At 41.0% G+C, this 20,454-nt stretch overlaps 1 protein-coding gene across 2 annotated transcripts in view; it reads right to left on the reverse strand.

Moving 5' to 3' along the window:
- Nucleotides 1-2,904, reverse strand: part of LOC134347214 (armadillo-like helical domain-containing protein 4) — a 122,735-nt gene extending 119,831 nt beyond the window's left edge. For both annotated transcript variants that reach the window (XM_063049521.1, XM_063049514.1), the window contains exon 1: nucleotides 2,630-2,904. The gene's annotated coding sequence lies outside the window, so the exon portion shown is untranslated. The remainder of the gene's footprint in view (nucleotides 1-2,629) is intronic.
- Between the last annotated feature and the right edge of the window lie 17,550 nt (nucleotides 2,905-20,454).

Raw genomic sequence — 20,454 nt, forward strand, 5'->3', positions numbered from 1 at the left:
CTCCTCGTACCCCATCTGTTACTTATTTTTATACACACATTCTTTCTCTCATTCTCCTTTTTCTCCCTCTGTCCCTCTGACTATACCCCTTGCCCATCCTCTGGGTTCCCCCCCCCCCCGTCTTTCTTCCCAGATCTCCTGTCCCATGATCCTCTCGTATCCCTTTTGCCAATCACCTGTCCAGCTCTTGGCTCCATCCCTCCCCCTCCTGTCTTCTCCTATCATTTTGGATATCCCCCTCCCCCTCCCACTTTCAAATCTCTTACTAACTCCTCCTTCAGTTAGTCCTGACAAAGAGTCTCAGCCTGAAACGTCGACTGTACCTCTTCCTAGAGATGCTGCCTAGCCTGCTGCGTTCACCAGCAACTTTGATATGTGTTGCTTGAATTTCCAGCATCTGCAGAATTCCTGTTGTTAGTATCTCCCAAGTGACTGATTTCAAAACTGATGATCCAGAATATATTGTAACATATCACAGATCCTGAAAAATAGAAGGTTTTTCTCCCTAAAAACTAAAATACGTTGTCACAAGGAACTTCAGAGAGAAAGATGAATATTTCAAGGAAGAACGGTAGAGCTTTGCATCAAGATCCTTTCCTAACATCTTGCTCAAAAATGTGATGATTGTGATCCAAAATAAGCGATCTGACTACCACGTGGAGTAGAGAGACAACACACAGGCAGGGGGTGCTTACATAACAAGTTTCTCACTGAGACTTCTGCCTACAGTTATTTCCTGATTTTATCTGCATTAAGGGGAGACATTCAATCAAGCAACGAGTACTTGTAACATTTGAGGGACAATCAACATATGTTTATTGTTTCACTTTTGCTAATAATTGCAGTGGTCTCCTTCATTCATTTTCTGAAAGAGAATATTGCAAAGTACATGTGAATCTAAAGGAGTGTCTTTAAACTACTGAAAGCAGCAATGAAATGTGATTGTTTAGCCCATTATTTTGTCCTATGGTCAATTTTTCTGCAGTTTTTTTTACTTTGTCTATGATTATTAATTTGTTTTTGAAAACTTCAACCAAGATCATTTGTAAGCAGTGCTCTTTTCTTCTGCATTGCTCTGTGTACCTAAATCTAAAGCTGATGGACTATTTAAATTCCTCCTTCTTTGAGAGGCAGTAGGATCCAATAACTGACTAGTCCTGATGAAAGGTCTTGGCCCAAAAAGTCAACTGTTTTATTCCCCTCCATAGATGCTGCCTGAAATGCTGAGTTCCTCCAGCATTTCATGTGCATTGCTCAATGATTGACAAGACTCCTTAGAAACTTTGTTTTAAATTTGAAAATGACTTTCAAGCAATTGTAATGTAATTACAAAGCTAAATTATTGTGTTTTGGGGAAATGGTGGCAATGCTGCACAGCCCCTTTTCTGAAAGAGTTAAAAAGCTTCATCTAAGTACCTTCGATGTCATTACTCCTTTTGGCACCAAATTTCTGAGTACATCATCTCAGGATTTAGTTTTTTTTCACAAAGTTATTCACTAAGATCAAACCTCCACCCACACACTTTTATTTTTTCACTTGTAATTAATTAAGCAGTGAACACATAAAAACTAATCATGTGTCAAAATAGGGAGGAAAGGAGACAAAAATACTGAAATATTAACAATTTTAAATTGTCAATATTTCTAAACATTTGAATTAAAATAAAATGCAACTCTGAAATAACTAACTCTGGAATGAAAAGCCATTAAGCAGCTTTTTAAAAAACGTTTGTTTTGACAGGATGGTGCTAGCGAGGAGAATGTCAATTCTCTTGGGAAAGAAACCATGAAGATTGACAATCAATTGGAAGTGAACGAGAAAATCAAAGCCACAAGAACACGTCTTCTATAGGCTTATCATTCCGGAAGCAAAATTAAATGCATAAAGTTGTCATGTGTTAAGAATAAACTGGAACTAAAGCAAAACAATAAAGTTATCACCATGAATTTCAGAAGTTCATCTAAAAAGTATAAATAAATAATATCAAAAATAGAATGACACATGAATACTTTTGTGTTATTGTGGAAAATATTTGATGTATTTCACCTAAGGGGAGGGATAGAGAAGGAAATCTAGCCTTGATCAGTCTGCACTAGAGGCTGCTCATTTCAGGTTACATAGTCTTTGTGCAATTCTATTTAACATATGTAATAAGAACAGCAGGAAAATGCTGCTGGTAAACATGGCACATAGCATGCCGAGCATCTAACACATGCCCATTGCAAGGATACCGTCCTAGGTAACTGAACGTAACGGGACATGGGAACGTAATGGGCAGAGGTAACGTTTCAGAATTGAAACTATTATTTACATTAGCTCCCAATTACTAATGCGATATAACAAGCAAGTTGTTGATAGGAAACAAACGCCAGGGTTATATTTCATTTAAGAATTTGAAGCTTTTGTACGAAGAACAAAAATCTTCCATTGACCATGGAATATTTATTTCCGTCAGAAATAAAACCGCAGGTACGAGATTTCTATTCTTTCTATCCGAATTTATTCAGATGACGTTTTTTTTATCTTAATTCATTCGATGCATGTATTTTAGCAAAACTGAAGATGTGTCCATTTCTGATGAAAAAAATCAAATAATAAATCGGAGAGATGAATCAAATCTCCACCTACCGCTTTCCAGAGGAGACTGTTCCGGTCTCGTTTACATTCTTTATTTCCCTGTGAATTCTTCCAGTTTATCTGTTTTGTCTTCGGTGTGGTGCGCCGGGAATGATGCACAGCTCTCGTCACTGGATCGGCTCTTGTCCACAACGTCGTGCGTTTGAATGGAGCAGTGCACGCCCAGTTCCAGCGCCCGTACCCGCAACCGCCCAGGCTGGGAGCGCGGCGCTAACCTCGCCCCGTCGTTCACACACTGCAATGGCTGGAAATATTTCAACATTAACTTAACACGACATTATTCCGCTATGGCAAAACAAACTGCTCAAAGCCAACGTCCCTTTGATTATATACCAGGGTGTCACAGCAACAATAACATTGGCTGTTAATTTAGGAAAGGCGCAGTCTGGTAATTTGGTGCAGCGATTTCCTGATCTTACGGTGGAGTTCGACGAAAACTTAGGATAAAGGTGAGAGAGACATCGCTGAAATTACTGATGCGGAATATCCACTTATTCCGGATGACAGAGCACAAAGTCATTGAAGGAGACTGTGGCCTCCAGCCATCCGTGGTTTTACAATTATCCAGAAATGATACCCATACATTGAAAGGGGTTGAGGATGGGGCAGAACTGAGCACGAGTGAAGAAAGTCAACCCAAAAAACATGGTTTATCTTTCCACGTAAACTTTCTACCCCGTTCCTCTTCCCTCCTCGTCTCCCATGTCACACCACGAGCAGAAAAGTGCAGGGCTCTCTTTCTCGTTTCCTAGACTTTCCTAGTCTGAACATCCAGAAGTGATTGTTCCAGGGATAACAATCACGAGAAAAGTAAGGAAATGGAAGGATCGTCATCGACTACTAGGATTCAAATTTTATTACCAAGCAAAAAGTGAACAATAGGAATTTGGTGAACACAGGAGATTCTGCAGCTGCTAGAAATCTTGAGTGCACATTGGATCTTAAAGATATACATTTAAATCACATTTCAAAAATATTAGCTTCTCTATCCCAATATGAAATTGGTAATCTGTTTTAAATATAGACCTTTATCATTTTCAACAACATTAATGAAATGGAAAATGTGGGAAAGTGTAAATTGGGTAACTCACTATAACCTGGTTTGCACAGTTTTATTTTAAAATAATTACTAGTTGTATATGTATGTTATAAATGACATATTAACTGTCTTGTTAAGTGCAAGACACACTATTCCATTTAAGGCATGAAAGCATGATGCTAGCTTTCCTTTCCTTTCCTCAAGCAAAGATAATGAATGTTTATGACAAAAACACAATGACTATTCTGGACTGTGCCGACTGCCACTGAGTCCATCTGCAGGGTTGCTGAAGATGTCACAAGGCTTGACATACTCTACTGGTTTTGTCTGCCGATGTCTCAGAAATTCCTCACACTCATCAAAATGGTAGGCTGCAATGTTACCAGTAGCAACTGAAGCTGGTGAGTCTCTCATCAGGTCTTGAAGCCCTTGGCATTCACACGGGCAAGTCAGAGTGGAGCCACTTGATTGACTTCAGTGAAGGCAAAGTTGTTTCATTGCAGCAGAATACCATGCCCAGGCCACTGGAATACTTATTATTATCTGCTAACCTGATCGATTTTCAGCCAACGGGACCTCTGCAGGTCAAAACATTGCAAAGTGTCTCAAAGTCACAAAACATTGCAAAGTGCTCTCAACACGACTTCTGTTAATAGATGCAGTCTTTAAACACATCTTTCTGTAAATGTGCATCCTCCCTGGAGCGTAGAAGAATGAGGGGAGATTTGATAGAGGTATATAAAATTATGATGGGTATAGATAGAGTGAATGCAAGCAGGCTTTTTCCACTGAGGCAAGGGGAGAAAAAAACCAGAGGACATGGGTTAAGGATGAGGGGGGAAAAGTTTAAAGGGAACATTAGGGAAGGCTTCTTCACACAGAGAGTGGTGGGAGTATGGAATGAGCTGCCAGACGAGGTGGTAAATGCGGGTTCTTTTTTAACATTTAAGAATAAATTGGACAGATACATGGATGGGAGCTGTATGGAGGGATATGGTCCGTGTGCAGGTCAGTGGGATTAGGCAGAAAATGGTTCGGCACAGCCAAGAAGGGCCAAAAGGCCTGTTTCTGTGCTATAGTTTTTCCATGGTTTCTATGGTTTCTAACTCATGTCACAGAAACGTTAATTTCTCTGTAGGCTTGAACTATTGCATTTGCCTAGAACAGAGCTCAGAGACTTATCATCCCAGGATGTGAAGTATGCAGCGCCCATAGTTCTGACAAAGAATGGCAAGATATTTGTGGTCGTCTGCTGCTGTAGCCCATCCACTTCAAGGCTGGACATGTTGTGCATTCTGAGATGCTCTCCTGCGTAACTCCACTGTTGTAACACATGGTTATTTGAGTTACTGTCGCCTTCCTGCCAGCTGAAAGTACAGTCTGATGCAGCAGTATTTCAGTGGAGTAAAGGAAATTACAGTGGTGTGAGAGAGGAGTTGGCCAAAGTAAATTGGAAGGAGCTGCTGGCAGGGATGTCAGCAGAGCAGCAAAGGTGTGCGTTTCTGGGAAAAATGAGGAAGATACAGGACATGTGTATTCCAAAAATGAAGAAATACTCAAATGGTAAAATAGTACAACCGTGGCTGACAAGGGAAGTCAAAGCTATTGTAAAAGCAAAACAAAGGGCATACAACAAAGCAAAAATTAGTGGGAAGATAGAGGATTGGGAAGTTTTTAAACAACCTACAGAGAACAACTAAAAAAAGCATTAGAAGGGAAAAGATGAAATATGAAAGCAAGCTAGCAAATAATATCAAAGTGGGTAGTAAACGATTTTAAAGTATGTTAAAAAGAAAAGAGAAATGAGAGTGGTTATAGGACCGCTAGAAAATAAGGCAAAAGAAATAATAACAGGGAACAAGGAGATGGCAGATGGACTAAACGAGTATTTTGTGTCAGTCTTCACTGCGGAAAACACGAGCAGTGTGCCTGATGTTGTAGTGTGTGAAGGAAGAGAAGTGGGTGCAGTTACTGTTACAAGAGAGAAGGTGCTCAAAAAGCTGAAAGACCTAAAGGTACGTAAGTCACCCGGACCAGAGGAATTGTACCCTAGGGTTCTGAAAAAGGTAGTGTTAGAGATTGTGGTGGCATTAGAAATGATGTTTCAAAAATCATTGGTGCCAGAGGACTGAAAAATTGTAAATGTCACTCCATTCTTTAAGAAAGGAGGAAGGTAGCAGAAAGGAAATTATAGACCAATTAACCTGACCTCAGTGGTTGGGAAGATGTTGGAGTGAATAGTTAAGGATCAGGTGATGGAGTACTTGGTGACACAGGACAAGATAGTACAAAGTCAGCATGGTTTCCTTCAGAGAAAATTATGCCTGACAAACCGGTTGGAATTCTTTGAGGAGATTACAAGTAGGATAGATAAAGGGGATGCAGTGGATGTTGTATATTCGGACTTTCAGAAGGCCTTTGACAAGGTGCCACACAAGAGGCTGCTTACCAAGTTAAGAGCCATGGTATTACAGGAATGTTACTAACATGGTTAGAGCATTGGCTGATGGTAGGAGGCAGCGAATGGGAATAAAAGGATCCTTTTCTGGTTGGCTGCCAGTGATTAGTGGTGTTCTGCAGGGGTTGGTGTTGGGACCACTTCTTTTTATGCTGTATATAAATGATCTAGTTGATGGAATAGAGGGCTTTGTTGCCAGGTTTGCAGATGATGCGAAGATTGGTGGAGGGGCAGGTAGTTTTGAGGAAACAGGTAGGATGCGGGATGCAGAAGGACTTCGACAGATTAGGAGAATGGGTAAGAAAGTGGCAAATGAAATACAATGTTGAATAATGCATAGTCATGTACTTTGGTAGATTAAATAAATGTGTGGAATATTTTCTAAACAGGGAGAAAATACAGGAATCTGAGATGCAGAGGGACTTGGAAGTCCTTGTGCAGAACACCCTGAAGATTAACTTGCAGGTTGATTCGGTGGTGAGGAAGGCAGCTGCTATGTTAGCATTCATTTCAAGAGATCTAGAATACAAGAGCAAGGATGTGATGATGAGGCTTTATAAGGCACTGGTGAGGCCTCACCTTGAGTATTGTAAACAGTTTTGGGCCCCTCATCTTAGAAAAGATGTGCTGGCATAGGAGAGGGTCCAGAGGAGATTCACAAGGATGATTCCAGGAATGAAAGGGTTATCATATGAGGAACATTTGATAGTTCTGGGTCTGTACTCACTGGAATTCAGAAAGATGAAGGGGATCTCATTGAAACCTTTCAAATGTTGAAAGGCCTAGACAGAGTAGATGTGGAAAGGATGTTTCCCATGGTGGGAGAGTCTCGGACAAGGGGGTATAGCCTCAGGATAGAGGGGGGTCCTTTCAAAACAGAGATGCGGATGAATTCCTTTAGCCAAAGGGTTGTGAATTTGTGGAATTTGTTGCCACATGCAGCTGTGGATACCAGGTCGTTGGGTGTATTTAAGGCAGAGATTGATACGTTCTTGATTGGACATGGCATCAAAGATTACATGGGAAGGCCAGGAAATGGGGTTGAGGAGGAGATAGAAAAAAAAGGATCAGCCATGATTGAATAGTGGAGTAGACTCGATGGGCCAGATGGCCTAATTCTGCACCTTTGTCTTATGGTCTTGTGGACTACTCTACTGTTGTAACGTGTGGTTATTTGAGTTACTGTCGCCTTCCTGTCAGCTTGAACCAGTCTGGCTATTCTCCTCTGATCTCTTTCAGTAACAAGGCATTTTTGCCCACAAAACTGCCACTTGCTGGATTTTTTTTTGCACCATTCTCTGTAAACTCTAGAGACTGTCATGTGTGAAAATCCCAGGCAATCTGCAGTTTCTGAGATACCCAAACCACCCCATCTGGCATCAACAACCATTCCATGGTTAAAGTCACTTAGATCACATCTCTTTTCATTTGTGATGTTTGGTCTGAACAACAACTGAACCAACCATGTGATTGGCTGGTTAGATAATTACATTCACGAGCAGGTGCAGAGGTGTATCTAATAAAGTGGGCACTGAGTGTAGAACACACCATGAAACCATTTGACTGCTCATGCATGTTATGAATTTGTAAACAATGTGTAGTTCAGAAATAGTTTTAATAAACTTTTCAACAACTTTGGAAATTATTATTTACAATGCAAATTCTACTGCATCAACAAGTTGGGAGAAAATGTAAGAAGCAGATATGAAATTAAGAGGAAACAACCAATGAAGATACAAAACATGATTGATTTGGTACATTGAGTAAGTGTGGACGTAGCAGGAACAAAATGTGTGCAAACATAATATAAGCAAGAATAGACAGAAATACATTCAAGATATAATCTATAAAATATTGAGGTCCTCCAGCAATTTATGTGTGTTACTCTGGATTTCCAGCATCTGCAGAATCTCTTGTGTTCTTGAAAAATATTGTTGTATTCACTCTTTACATACTGTGTTATAAGAACTACATGTCAGAACCACAAATATCAAAGGCTAACGGAAGTTAGTTTTCATGATTGTTCCCATAAACTATATGCCATTCTGTAATTCATTACTTGTCATGTGATTAAAGTTCATTCCACACAAAATCTTTCTTACTGCCCGTTACACTGCTGGCATTTAGGGCAGCACTGAATGTCCCCCATCTCTGTCTGTCCATGCAATTGCACGCAGGTATAGAAGGGTTCTTCATGCTGTTTCCGCAACAATTTTTATAAACCACTCAGTGTTGTTAGCCCTAAGCTGCACCCAAACCTGGACGACCAGTGGGCCATTCTTAGTCAGGCCTCTATCCTTTGACTTGTTTGGCATGTGTGACCCTACCAAGAGCCAAAGCACAAGCCCCTGACTCCAGCCAACATAACTCTCCAGTTCATTGAGGCATGCAAGCCTCCAAACCCTCCAACAAAGTTGTGATCCTCTTGGAGGGCACACAAAACCTACCCATCTCAGTTATTTACCTCTTACACAGAAGCTCATGGGTTCAAGCTGTGTTACAGAAACAAGAACCTGATTAAAGCTGGCCATTTGAGTATGCATTTGAGCAGCAACTGTGTTGTCAATTGTACTATTTTTTTGATTATGATGACAAAATGAATCTTTCATTTTCAGACATTTCCTTTAGCTCTTCTATCTTCATCATGACAAATAATTATGAAGTAGAACTCATCAACCAACCTCTTTCTTTGGCTTGCATATTTGCTTATTGAAAATAGAATGTAAAACCTAAAATTACATGTAAAGGTTTTGATTGACTTGTCATAACAGTTTTGTTATTCTGCAAAAAAAACGGGTAACACAACAATGAACAGTATTGCAAAGGAGCAGACCCTTCTGTTTATCATGTTGTGCCAAGCCAAGTAAACTAGTAATTAAATTCCTGACTACACTAGTCTCTTCTGCCTGCACAATGTCCGTATTGTCCATTCCTATTCACGTGCATATTTAAGAGCCCGTTAAATGCCTCTGTTGTACTTACCATGGCTGACAGCACATTCCAGGCACCTGCCACTCTGTGTAAAAAAAAACTTGCCCCACAAATCTTCTTTGAACTTAACCACCTCTCAACTTAAATCCATGCCCTCAAGTATTAGACATTTCGTTTGGATCCTGAGGAAAAAAGTTACGGGGGGGGGGGGCGGTTGACTCTATTTATGCCTCTCATAATCTTATAAACCTCTACCAGAGTAAACAACCCAAATTTACCCAACTTCTCCTAAATTCACATGCCCTTTAATCCAGGCAGAATCTGATAAACCTCTTCAAAGCCCCCACATCCTTCTGGCAACTCTAACTGAATGAAATACGCTCGATGCAGCCTAACTAGAGTTTTATAAAGCTTCCAAATAGCTTCCTGAATATTGGACTCAATTCCACAATTAATAAAAGCAAGCATACCATCTGTCCTTTTTACCTCACTATCAATCTGGGCAGCCACTTACAGGGAGCTAGACACTTGGACCTCAAGATCCCTCTGTACACCAACACTGTTCAGGGTCTTGCCATTGACAGTATACTACCCCTTTGCATTTGATATCCCAAAGCGCAACACCACACATTTAGCCAGACTAATCTCCATATGCCTTTTCTCCACCCATATCTGCAAATTCAAAGTGCATTTATTATCAAATTATATGTGAGTATACATTCCTGAGATTTGTCTTCTCCACAGACAGCCACAAAACAAAGAAAACCATAGAACCCTTTCAAAGAAAAAAAATCATCAACTCCTCCCCACACGCAAAAAAACAAATCGCCCAAATGGCAACGAGGACATCAACCCCTGCTCAAATAACAGGCAAATGGCAACGAGGACATCAACCTCCCCCACGCAAAACAAACAAATCGTGCAAATGGCAACGAGGACATCAACCTCCCCCACGCAAAACAAACAAATCACCCAAATGGCAACGAGGACATCAACCTCCCCCACGCAAAACAAACAAATCGCCCAAATGGCAACGAGGACATCAACCTCCCCCACGCAAAACAAACAAATCGTGCAAATGGCAACGAGGACATCAACCTCCCCCACGCAAAACAAACAAATCGCCCAAATGGCAACGAGGACATCAACCCCTGCTCAAATAACAGGCAAATGGCAACGAGGACATCAACCTCCCCCACGCAAAACAAACAAATCGTGCAAATGGCAACGAGGACATCAACCCCCCCACGCAAAACAAACAAATCGCCCAAATGGCAACGAGGACATCAACCTCCCCCACGCAAAACAAACAAATCGCCCAAATGGCAACGAGGACATCAACACCCCCACGCAAAACAAACAAATCGTGCAAATGGCAACGAGGACATCAACCTCCCCCACGCAAAACAAACAAATCGTGCAAATGGCAACGAGGACATCAACCTCCCCCACGCAAAACAAACAAATCGCCCAAATGGCAACGAGGACATCAACCTCCCCCACGCAAAACAAACAAATCGTGCAAATGGCAACGAGGACATCAACCTCCCCCACGCAAAACAAACAAATCGCCCAAATGGCAACGAGGACATCAACCTCCCCCACGCAAAACAAACAAATCGTGCAAATGGCAACGAGGACATCAACCTCCCCCACGCAAAACAAACAAATCGTGCAAATGGCAACGAGGACATCAACCTCCCCCACTCACTGACGTAACACTGCCACTGCCTTTATTTCAAAATGCCCTGGCATATTAGAATGTTCCACACTGAATTCATTATCGTCCATGACTTTACCCTTGATAAATACTGATGCAAAGTACTCATTTAGAACCTCACCCACATCCTCCACCTCCAATGATCCCTCCAGTGGTCCTTCCCTCTCCCTAGTTATCCTCATGCTCCTGATATATGTGTAGAATGCCCAAGAATTTTCTGTCATCCTATTTGCTAAGGACTTTTCATGGACCCTCCAAATTCCTTTCTTGAGTTCTTTCCAGTTTCTTTATAATCCTCAAAGGCTCTACTTGATTTTTAGCTTCCCAAACTTTACTTGTGCTTCATTTACCCTTCTTGACTAAATTTACCGCCTCTCTTGACATCCAAGGTTCTCTTACCTTCTTACCTTGCCATCCATGTCCCTCCTTCTTATGGACCATTCCTGTCCTGTACACTGTGCAGTTGGTCTGTAGACACCCTCTATGTGTCAGATGTGGACTTGCCTCAAAAATAGCTGTTCCCAATTATCTCTCCCTGGTACTTGCCTAATACTCTTGTAAATGTTCTCCCACTGGAAGATCAGTCACCTGGCCAGGCTCATTACCCAACCCCTTGTCCAGAATGGCCTCTCCTTGTGTTGAATTATCTACACCTTGATTGAAGAAGCCCTCCTGGATGCGCAAACAAATTCTGTCCTATTTAACCCTCTCGCACTAAGGAGGCCCAGTCTATATTAGATAAGTTGAATTCACCCAAAACATCTGTCTGTATATTTATTCCTCAACGTCCTGGTGGCTATTAAGGGGTTCTGTAGTATAAGCCCATCAGAGTGATTGCGTTTTCCTTATTTTTGAGTATTATCCATTATATCTTCGTGAAGTACGCCTGTGATATTGTCCCTGTTTAATGGTGCAATCCCTTCCTGGCCTTTACCTCCCTCTCCATCTTTTCTGAAACACTGAAACCCTAGGATTTTAAATATCCATTCCAGTCCCTCTCTTAAACAAGTCTCTGTAATGGCCACAACATCATAGTTTCAGATACTGATCTATGCTCTAAGTTCATCACCCTTCCCCTAATTCTCCTACCATTAAAATAACCACATTTCAACCCACACATCCCATCACGTCTATTACATTGCTCCTGCCTGTTCTTCAAAAACTTTCCAGTCATTACATCTACCTTCGTCTTGATCTCTCCACTTTCTGACCAGGTGCTCTGCCTCCCATTCCTCTGCCGAACTATTTTACTATACTGACAATGCACTAGAGAAACTCCTAGCTAGGGTATTGGTTTCACTCCAGTTAAGTGCAGTCTGTCCCTCTTGTACAGGTTGCCCCTGCTTCAGAAGAGGTTCCAATAGTCCAAGAATCTGAAACCATACCCTTTACACTAGTTCATCAGCTACACATTCATCTGTTCTGTGATTCTATTCCAGTCCTGACTGGAACATGGCACTGGGAGTAATCCAGAAATTATTACCTTCTAAGACCTGCTTTACACTCTCTTTCCTACATCCCTATACTCACTATGCTGGGTTGTCTCTCCCTTTCTACCTATGCTGGTGCCAATATGCACCACAACCTTTGGCTGCTCAACCTTCCCCTTGAGAACGTACTGCAGTTTCTCTGAGACACCTTGACCTGGGCACCAGGGAGGCAACACACTATCCTGGTGTCTTTTTTGTGGCTTCAGAATCTCCTCACTGTCCCCCTAACTGTTGAACGTCATAACTATTGCTCTACCTGTCTTTACTCTTCCCTCTTGAACCTCAGAGCCAGGCACGGCACTACTGTGCCCCAATGTAATTGAATTAAATCTGTGGGTAATACCTTTTTTCATATGATATATAAGATGATATTGAAGGTAATTAATAGGACCCCAGAAACGGGAGTACAGTAATCCCCATTCTTTGTCAATGATTGCTGAGAACTTGCAAAACACAGGAATCCAATTACTGTACTCCATTCAGAATGGTTGATACACCTTATCTTTTGCAGTTGTGTCTTGTTGAACCTGCTCATGATTTGCTAGGTTGGTATACTTCTGCTAGTTCAGTGCAATTATTCTGTTTGGTTCAGTAATCATGAAGGCAACACATCTCTTTAATAATTGTAATGTTCATACAGTGATCAAATTCAATATTTTCACCAGTTTTACACATTCACATAGATTGTCAGGAAGCCATGACCAAGGAAGTAAAGCATTTAAGTAATTGAAAAACTCTTTTAAATTCTGCTTTTCCTCCTACTGCTCTACTACGAATGCACAAACTAGTTCAAGAACATGTACAGTACATAAGGAAGGTAGATATGAGTATTGACACATACCTAACAATATCCAAAATCAGAAATCCTTCCCATGGCAAGCACAGTGGTACTGCTTTACTTAGTAGTGAAAGTAGTAACAACAGGAAGGCTTGCAGAGCTATGACATGGAGGCTCCCCCCATGGTTCCACAACAAGGTTTTAATCACCTATGTATTTACTAGTCAAAATTCTATTACCCCCATTTGGATTCTCTACTATAGTTAAATATAGTAGTTAGCCACTTCAGTACTGGTGACTGCTCTAAACCAACTAGGCTAAGCAGAACACTGGGAATTTTTCCTATCTGTTGCAACTCGTACATTAGCAAAACAGGGACAGGGCAATGTACAGAAGACTAAAAAATTGTTGTTGCAATGACACGTGGGCTCGCTTGACATCAGTGTGCAGTAAAGTTGGGATCTTGGTGAGCCCATTGGTGAATTCATGGTTTGCATACTATGACAAAAGCAGATGCAAGATGGGGAGTATTTTCAGTGGACAGACTCATTTGCAAAGGATGCTGTATAATCCCTCTGAATTGACTCAGCTAAAGGCTTCTGAATGGTCCAAAAAGACCATATTACAATTCTTGGTGTACTGCCCCTAAATGTGAACAATAATGATCATTGATGACACAATGATGTCCATTGTGTCACCCACTGAGTGGAATCCACACTGCTCTTTGGAGACCAGCCCTTCAGCCACTGCGGCAAGGCACTGAGGGGGATTTTGGCGATGACTTTCCTTTTTGCAGATAGCAAGGAGGCTCTTCTGTAGCTATCAGAGTTTGACTTGCCTCATTCCTTAAAGATGTCCATCATTATAGTGTCCCTGAGGTCTACTGCATGTTGGAGTTTGAATTGTAAATCAGTTTCTTAAGTTCTTCCCTGCCATGTTTTAGATCATCAGCAGGCATAAATCTTCTCCCGGGACAGGGAGAGTCAAAGAGCTTGATGTCAGGACCTCAAATCCATCATGTCCAGGCTGCCCTTGTGGCATCTTTCCATACTTTCCTCATCTCTCAGCACTTGGACCACAGACTGCTATACCACAACAGTTCAACTTCTCAGGTAAATATTTCTTAAAAAGCTGTGAGAGTGGCTGCCTTCACTATCCTCTCAGGCAGCACATTCCAGATTTCAAACATCCCCGAGATGAAAAAAAACCTTTTTTTTACATCCCCTCTGAATCTCTTCCTCATTTACCTTAAAACTATGCCCTCTGGTTATAAACGTATTTGCTAAGGGGATAAGTTTCTCACTACCTACCTGTCCATTATGTTCCCAAATTATGTAAACCTCAGTCAGATTCCCCTTCAATCTACAACATTTGTACTTTATCCAAGGAAAACAAACCCAGCCAATGCAGTTCTTTTACATAGCTTTCTTATAATCATGTAACGGCGTGGTTTAAATCTACTACTCTTCTTCAATAAAGGTACCAAATCTGCTGTCCTTCTGTCACCCAGCACCTCTTCTGTTTCCAGAGAAACTTTCAAAATCTCTTGTTATGCCCCAGCAGTCTCCCGCCTTGCCTTCCAAGGCAACCTGGGGAATATTGCATCAGACACTGGGGTATATCCACTTTGATGACTGAGAAAACATCCAATATCTCTTCTTTTTCAGTGATAATTTGTTTTAGAATTCCCCTTTCTATCTTCAATGTCTTTCTCCAGAGAGAATATTTATCTTAGACTTTGTCTACGCCCTCATACACAGATGCACCTTTGGTACCTAATCAGCCATATTCTTTTGCTGGTTACCCTCTTGCCTTTAATAAACATAAAATGCTTTGAGATTTTCCTCCATCTTGTCCACCTGTGCTATTTTGAGCCTCCCTTTGCCTAATAGTTACCTTTCTCAGGTATCCAGCTCCCTACCTGAGGAGTCTCACGAGATTTTCTATGCTACTGTGGAGCCTTCCCTGCTTTCATTTCTTTATACCTGCTATATTCTTCCATTTATCCAAACCTTGATAACCCTGACATCCACTATTCTTTGTTCTTGTTCTTCCTACCTTCTACCATTTTGGGAACACAATGGCCCTGCATTTCAGGCCTTAATTTCCAGTTCATCGTCGTCTTCCACCATAATAGAATGGCCATTTATCTTTGTAGTGCTCTCCAACTTCCTACACTATCCCAGCCAACTTCCCAAAACTATCACCATATGTCTAGTGGCACTATTTATGTACAGACTTAAAAGATTTCCTGGACGTACTGGACATCCTGGAAAATCTACTTTATGTCAGCCCTTCACACTGAGGTGATCACAGTTAATATTAGAGAAGCTGAAATCTTCTACTGTCCTTACCCCATTATTTTTACACTTTTCTGAGATTTCTAGAGTCATAGAGTCTCAGATCTATACAGTGCAGATACAGTCCCTTTGGTCCATCGAGTCTATGTCAACCATAGTGCCCCCCCACCAAACCCAATTTCCAGGATTCAGCCTATATTGTTCTAAGCCTTGTCCTTCCATATACCTCCCTCAGTGCCTCTTAAATGATACCATCATTTAAGAGGCACTGAGGGAGGTATATGGAAGGACAACCATTTCCTCTGGCAGCTCATTCCATATAGTCCCCACCCTCTGCATGAAAATGTTACCCCTCAGGTCCCTTTCAATTCTTCCCCTCTCACCCCAAACCTATGCCCCCCTAGTTTTGGACTCCCCTTCCCTGGGGGAAGGACCATCCACCTTATCGATACACTCATAATTTTAAACACTTTTATAGCATCTCTCCTATAAGAGGCTAATAAAAACTGTACACAGTACTCCAAGTACAGCCTCACCAAAGTCCCAAGTCCTATACTCAGTGCCCTGACTGATGAAAGGCAACATGCCAAAAGCCTTCCTCACCAAAAATATTTTTACCTGGACTGTAATAAAAGCTGATAATATTGGAATTGCTGTTGCATTTTTGCATGTACCCGCCATAAGGATGCTCAGAGCGCCCTCTAGTGGGCGGAATACCCTATTAACTTCTATGGAAAAAATAAAATACTGTGGATTTTGCTTCTAAGCTCTTTATTTTTAGAACCCATAAAAGTTATATTGACATAGTTAGCTTCCATGTCATTTCCAAAATTAAAATCTTAAAATCTGAAGGTAAAAGACCTTCCTTAATCAGTTCCTTGTTTACATATGTGGGGAAATCACAGAGTCATACACCAAAGAAACAAGCCCATTGGTTCATCTGGTCCATCCTAGCTCGTTCCATTTGCCAGCATTTGGCCCATACCTTCTAAACCTTTCTGTTCAATGTCCATGTCCAACTGTCTTTTTAAAGTTGCTACTGTCCTCCGGCAGCTTATTTCATGTACAGTACACTCCATCCTTTCTTAATAAAGGTTGCCCTTCAAGCCTCTATTAAATCTTTCCCCTCTCACCTTCAACCTCTACCAAGCTCTTGATTCCCCGGACCTGGAAAAAGATGACCTCTTAGTCTCCCACATTGCAAGGAAAAATGTTCCAGCCTGTCCAACCTCTCCTTATAAAATCAGTCCCTTGAATCCCGGCAAAATTCTTGTAAACCTTTTCCGCACCCTTTCCAGTTGAATAACACACTTCCAAAGCAGAGTGTCCCAAAATGGAACACAATAATCCAAGTGCGTTCGCAGCAGTGTCGTGTACAACCACACCACAACCTCCCAATTTCCGTACTCAATGCCCATGATGCCCTCAAATTGTGTGCCTACGCGGATGGGTACGGTTAAGTTGCAGTGCATGGCTAAAAATTTGCTGAAGTAGAAGAGAAACTGAAGAAAAAAAAAGATTCAGTCAGCCTTGGCCCAAAAAAAAGCAATTGTCATCAAAAGAATAAAAATAGAAGTAGGAGTAGCTATCTTGGATAGAAAATTTCAAAGATTCATCATCCTCTGTACAAAATTTATTTCTCATATTTTCTGAATGACTAACACTGTTTTGAGACTGTTGTTTTTGATGCTTTACACTCTGCATCAACCCCCTGTAAAGCTTCTAAATTCTAGAAACAATACTCTGCTTTACCTCTCCTCCTAGAGCAAATCTTTTATTCATGGGATCAGTATGATGAACCTTCAGAAGTCAATCTGGTGAAGAACCTGCCCCCCACCCCCCCTGTAATCCTTCCGTTCTACTTACTTTGATCACCTCTATGGGGCTCCCTATGCAAGGATGAATTTGCACCAACAGGGGTTTCAGGGAGGATTTACCAGATTGCTGGTTAGGCAGGTTTAATGCATAAGGGGAAATTAAACTAGTTTCTCATTCCGGAAGAATATATTTGTATTTTTTCCAGTGTAATGTAACTTTCTCAACTAAAACACTTGGCAAGGTATCCAAACTTGGCAGTTCAATTTCAGTTACCAGCTGAAGTTTTTAGAGAACATTTGTTTGAACTTTTTAGTCTTTTCCTTTCTTCCTGTGTGAACTGCATGCCTCAGATTTTAGAACTATAGAGTTGTACAGCACAGAAACAGGCCATTTGGCCTAACTCATTGTTTGTGACCAGAGTTTGGCGCAAGCGTTAAACTTCCTTGGAACGACTAACAGAAATGTCATGATTAGTACAGATTCAGGCAGTCCCTGGGTTACAAACACCAGCTGATGAGCACCTCAACACGTGAATAAGCTCTAATAAAATTAATAAGTTCAAAATCTGATGTATGTACATATGCTCATTCCCATGAAAGGCACATATAGTTCCCTCTCTCAATCCACCTTTAACATTTGTTTTCTCCTATCAGTCTTGTGAACTTTTGATGCCCCCATTCATTACAATACTGTGAGGTATGGTTGTGATATCGAGTGACATTTGTGTATTTTCCAACTTAAGACAAATTTGATTTATGGATATCTCTAAAAACAACCAATTTGTTACCTGGGGCGACCTGTAAATAATTATTGTGAAATCTGAGCTGCTCACTGTCAGATACATGATGATGAATGTGCCACCTTTTCTGCTGGACTCAATCAATACCGATCGGAGTAAATTGAAGCTTAGGATCAACTGAGGTTAGCAAATGAAATTTGACCACATGAAGGAGAAATAGTGACTGAGGCTACGTCCACACTAGACCCGATAAATCTGTAACCGAAGCTTTTTCTCTTCGTTTTGACCCTCTGTCCACACTGAAACGGCGTTTACCTCCCCCAAAAACAGAGCTTTTCTGAAAGCTGAAGGTGTATGGAGGGTGTGAAGACTTAACATGTCATCACCATAAACCAGTATTTAGAAAAGGATTTACAAATGGTCCTGTGGATAAGAAAAGTTACCCTAGAGGAGGATGAAATTTAAATTACTTTTCTGGGATGAGAATTCAAATGAGATTATTTTAGTCTTGGTGTATTGTTACAGAAGATTATCCATACTCAAGGCACATGGCTTTGGAATGAAAAGGTTAAAGCTGATATTGACAGTTTGATTGGGCACTTCAGTTAATCATGGATACTTGAGGCTTGCCTCTTGTTTTATTATCAACAATAAACTTGATCATTTTAATTATTACTGTTTTATTCAAAAGTCTGCATTAAAAACAAAGTTCAAAGTTCAAAAATTCAAAGCAAATTTATTATTAAAGTATGTAAATGTCATAATACACTACTCAGAGATTTATTTTCTTACAGGCATACACAGCAGAACAAAAAATACAACAGAAACAATGAAAAATTACACATTAAGACTGACAAGCTGGCTGCTTGGTTATGTGCAAAAGAAGTCAAACTGTGGAATTGCAAAAAAAGAGCAAAGCATAAATAATTAAATAAGTAATACTGAGAACATGAGATGAAGTGTCCTTGAAAGTGAGTCCGTAGGTTGTGGAATCAGTTCAGTGTTGCGGTGAGTGAAGTTACCCACACTGGATCCGAAGCCTGCTGGTTGAAGGGTAATAACTATTCCTGAACCTGGGGGTGTGGGACAGGAGGCATGGAGACAGACTAGCTCCAATTGGCATCGATGGATCTGGGGTTCAGAGGGTGGACAGCTTTAAGTTCCTCGGCATAAATATCACCGAGGATCTCACGTGGTCTGTACACAACAGACCTCTTTCACCTCAGACGGTTGAAGAAGTTTGGTGTGGGCCCCCAAATCCTAAGAACTTTCTACAGGGGCTCAATTGAGAGCACGCTGACTAGCTGCATCACTGCCTGGTATAGGAACCATACTTCCCACCATCGCAGGACTCTACAGAGAGTGGTGCGGACAGCCCAGTGCATCCGTAGATGTGAACTTCCCACTATTCAGGACGTTTACAAAGACAGATGTGTAAAAAGGATCATTGGCGACCGGAGTCACCACAAACTGTTCCAGCTGCTACCATCTGGGAAACGGTACCGCAGCATAAAAGCCAGGACCAACAGGCTCCGGGACAGCTTCTTCCACCAGGCCATCAGACTGATGAACTCATGCTGACACAACTGCATCTCTATGTTATACTAAATATCCTGTTATACATACTATTTATTATAAATTACTATAAATTGCAGATTGTACATTTAGACACTGACGTAATGTAAAGATTTCTACTCCTCATGTATATGAAGGATGTAAGTAATAAAGTCAATTCAATTCAATTCCTTCCCAATGACCAGTAGAGAGATTCTGGATATGAATCATTGCAATATCCTAAATATACTGCTCCCTTTTTAAAATTATATAATGATTTTGCAAATTTTAATCTGGTGCATAGATAAAATTTTATCTATTATTCAACGGTCTGGACTCTTTATCCATCATTATTCAATTAGTAACATTCTCACTTCAGAGCCAAAAACTCTAGGATCAGGTCCCTAGCCATAGCTTTATGGATGTCTAGACTGGAGTACCGCTTTACAGATGAAGTAATGAACTAAGGCCTCAGCTGTTCACTTGGGCATACAGTAATGAGCTCTTGGCAATCTTCCAAAGAGGAGAAACATTATCCCTGTTGTCTTGCCATTATTTATTCCTCAATCAGCACAATTTTAGAAAAATTGAATTTGTCATCTTTCACTTTGTGGGAACTTGCTGTCCACAATTTGGTGGCTAATTTTTATCAACAACTTCACTGTAAATCAATATGGCACATTCCAAAATTGAGTAATATGAATACACGTATGATAAACAAAAATATTCAATTTACAAAAGAAGAGTTTATTTAGACATGACTTAATTAGGAAGAAGCTGACCGGAATTGCACTGAGAGCGGTAAGCGTAAAGGAGGGGGGCTTGCGGTTCTGGTAAATAACAGATGGTGCAATCCTGGTCATATTACGATCAAGGAATGTGTTTGTAGCCCGGATATTGAACTCTTTGCTGTTGGACTCCAGCCATATTATTTGCCAAGGGAAATCTCGCATGCAATTGTGGTTGTTGTGTACATCCCCTCCTCTGCC

The sequence above is a fragment of the Mobula hypostoma genome, chromosome 1 (genome assembly GCF_963921235.1).
Source record: "Mobula hypostoma chromosome 1, sMobHyp1.1, whole genome shotgun sequence".
NCBI lineage: Eukaryota > Metazoa > Chordata > Chondrichthyes > Myliobatiformes > Myliobatidae > Mobula > Mobula hypostoma.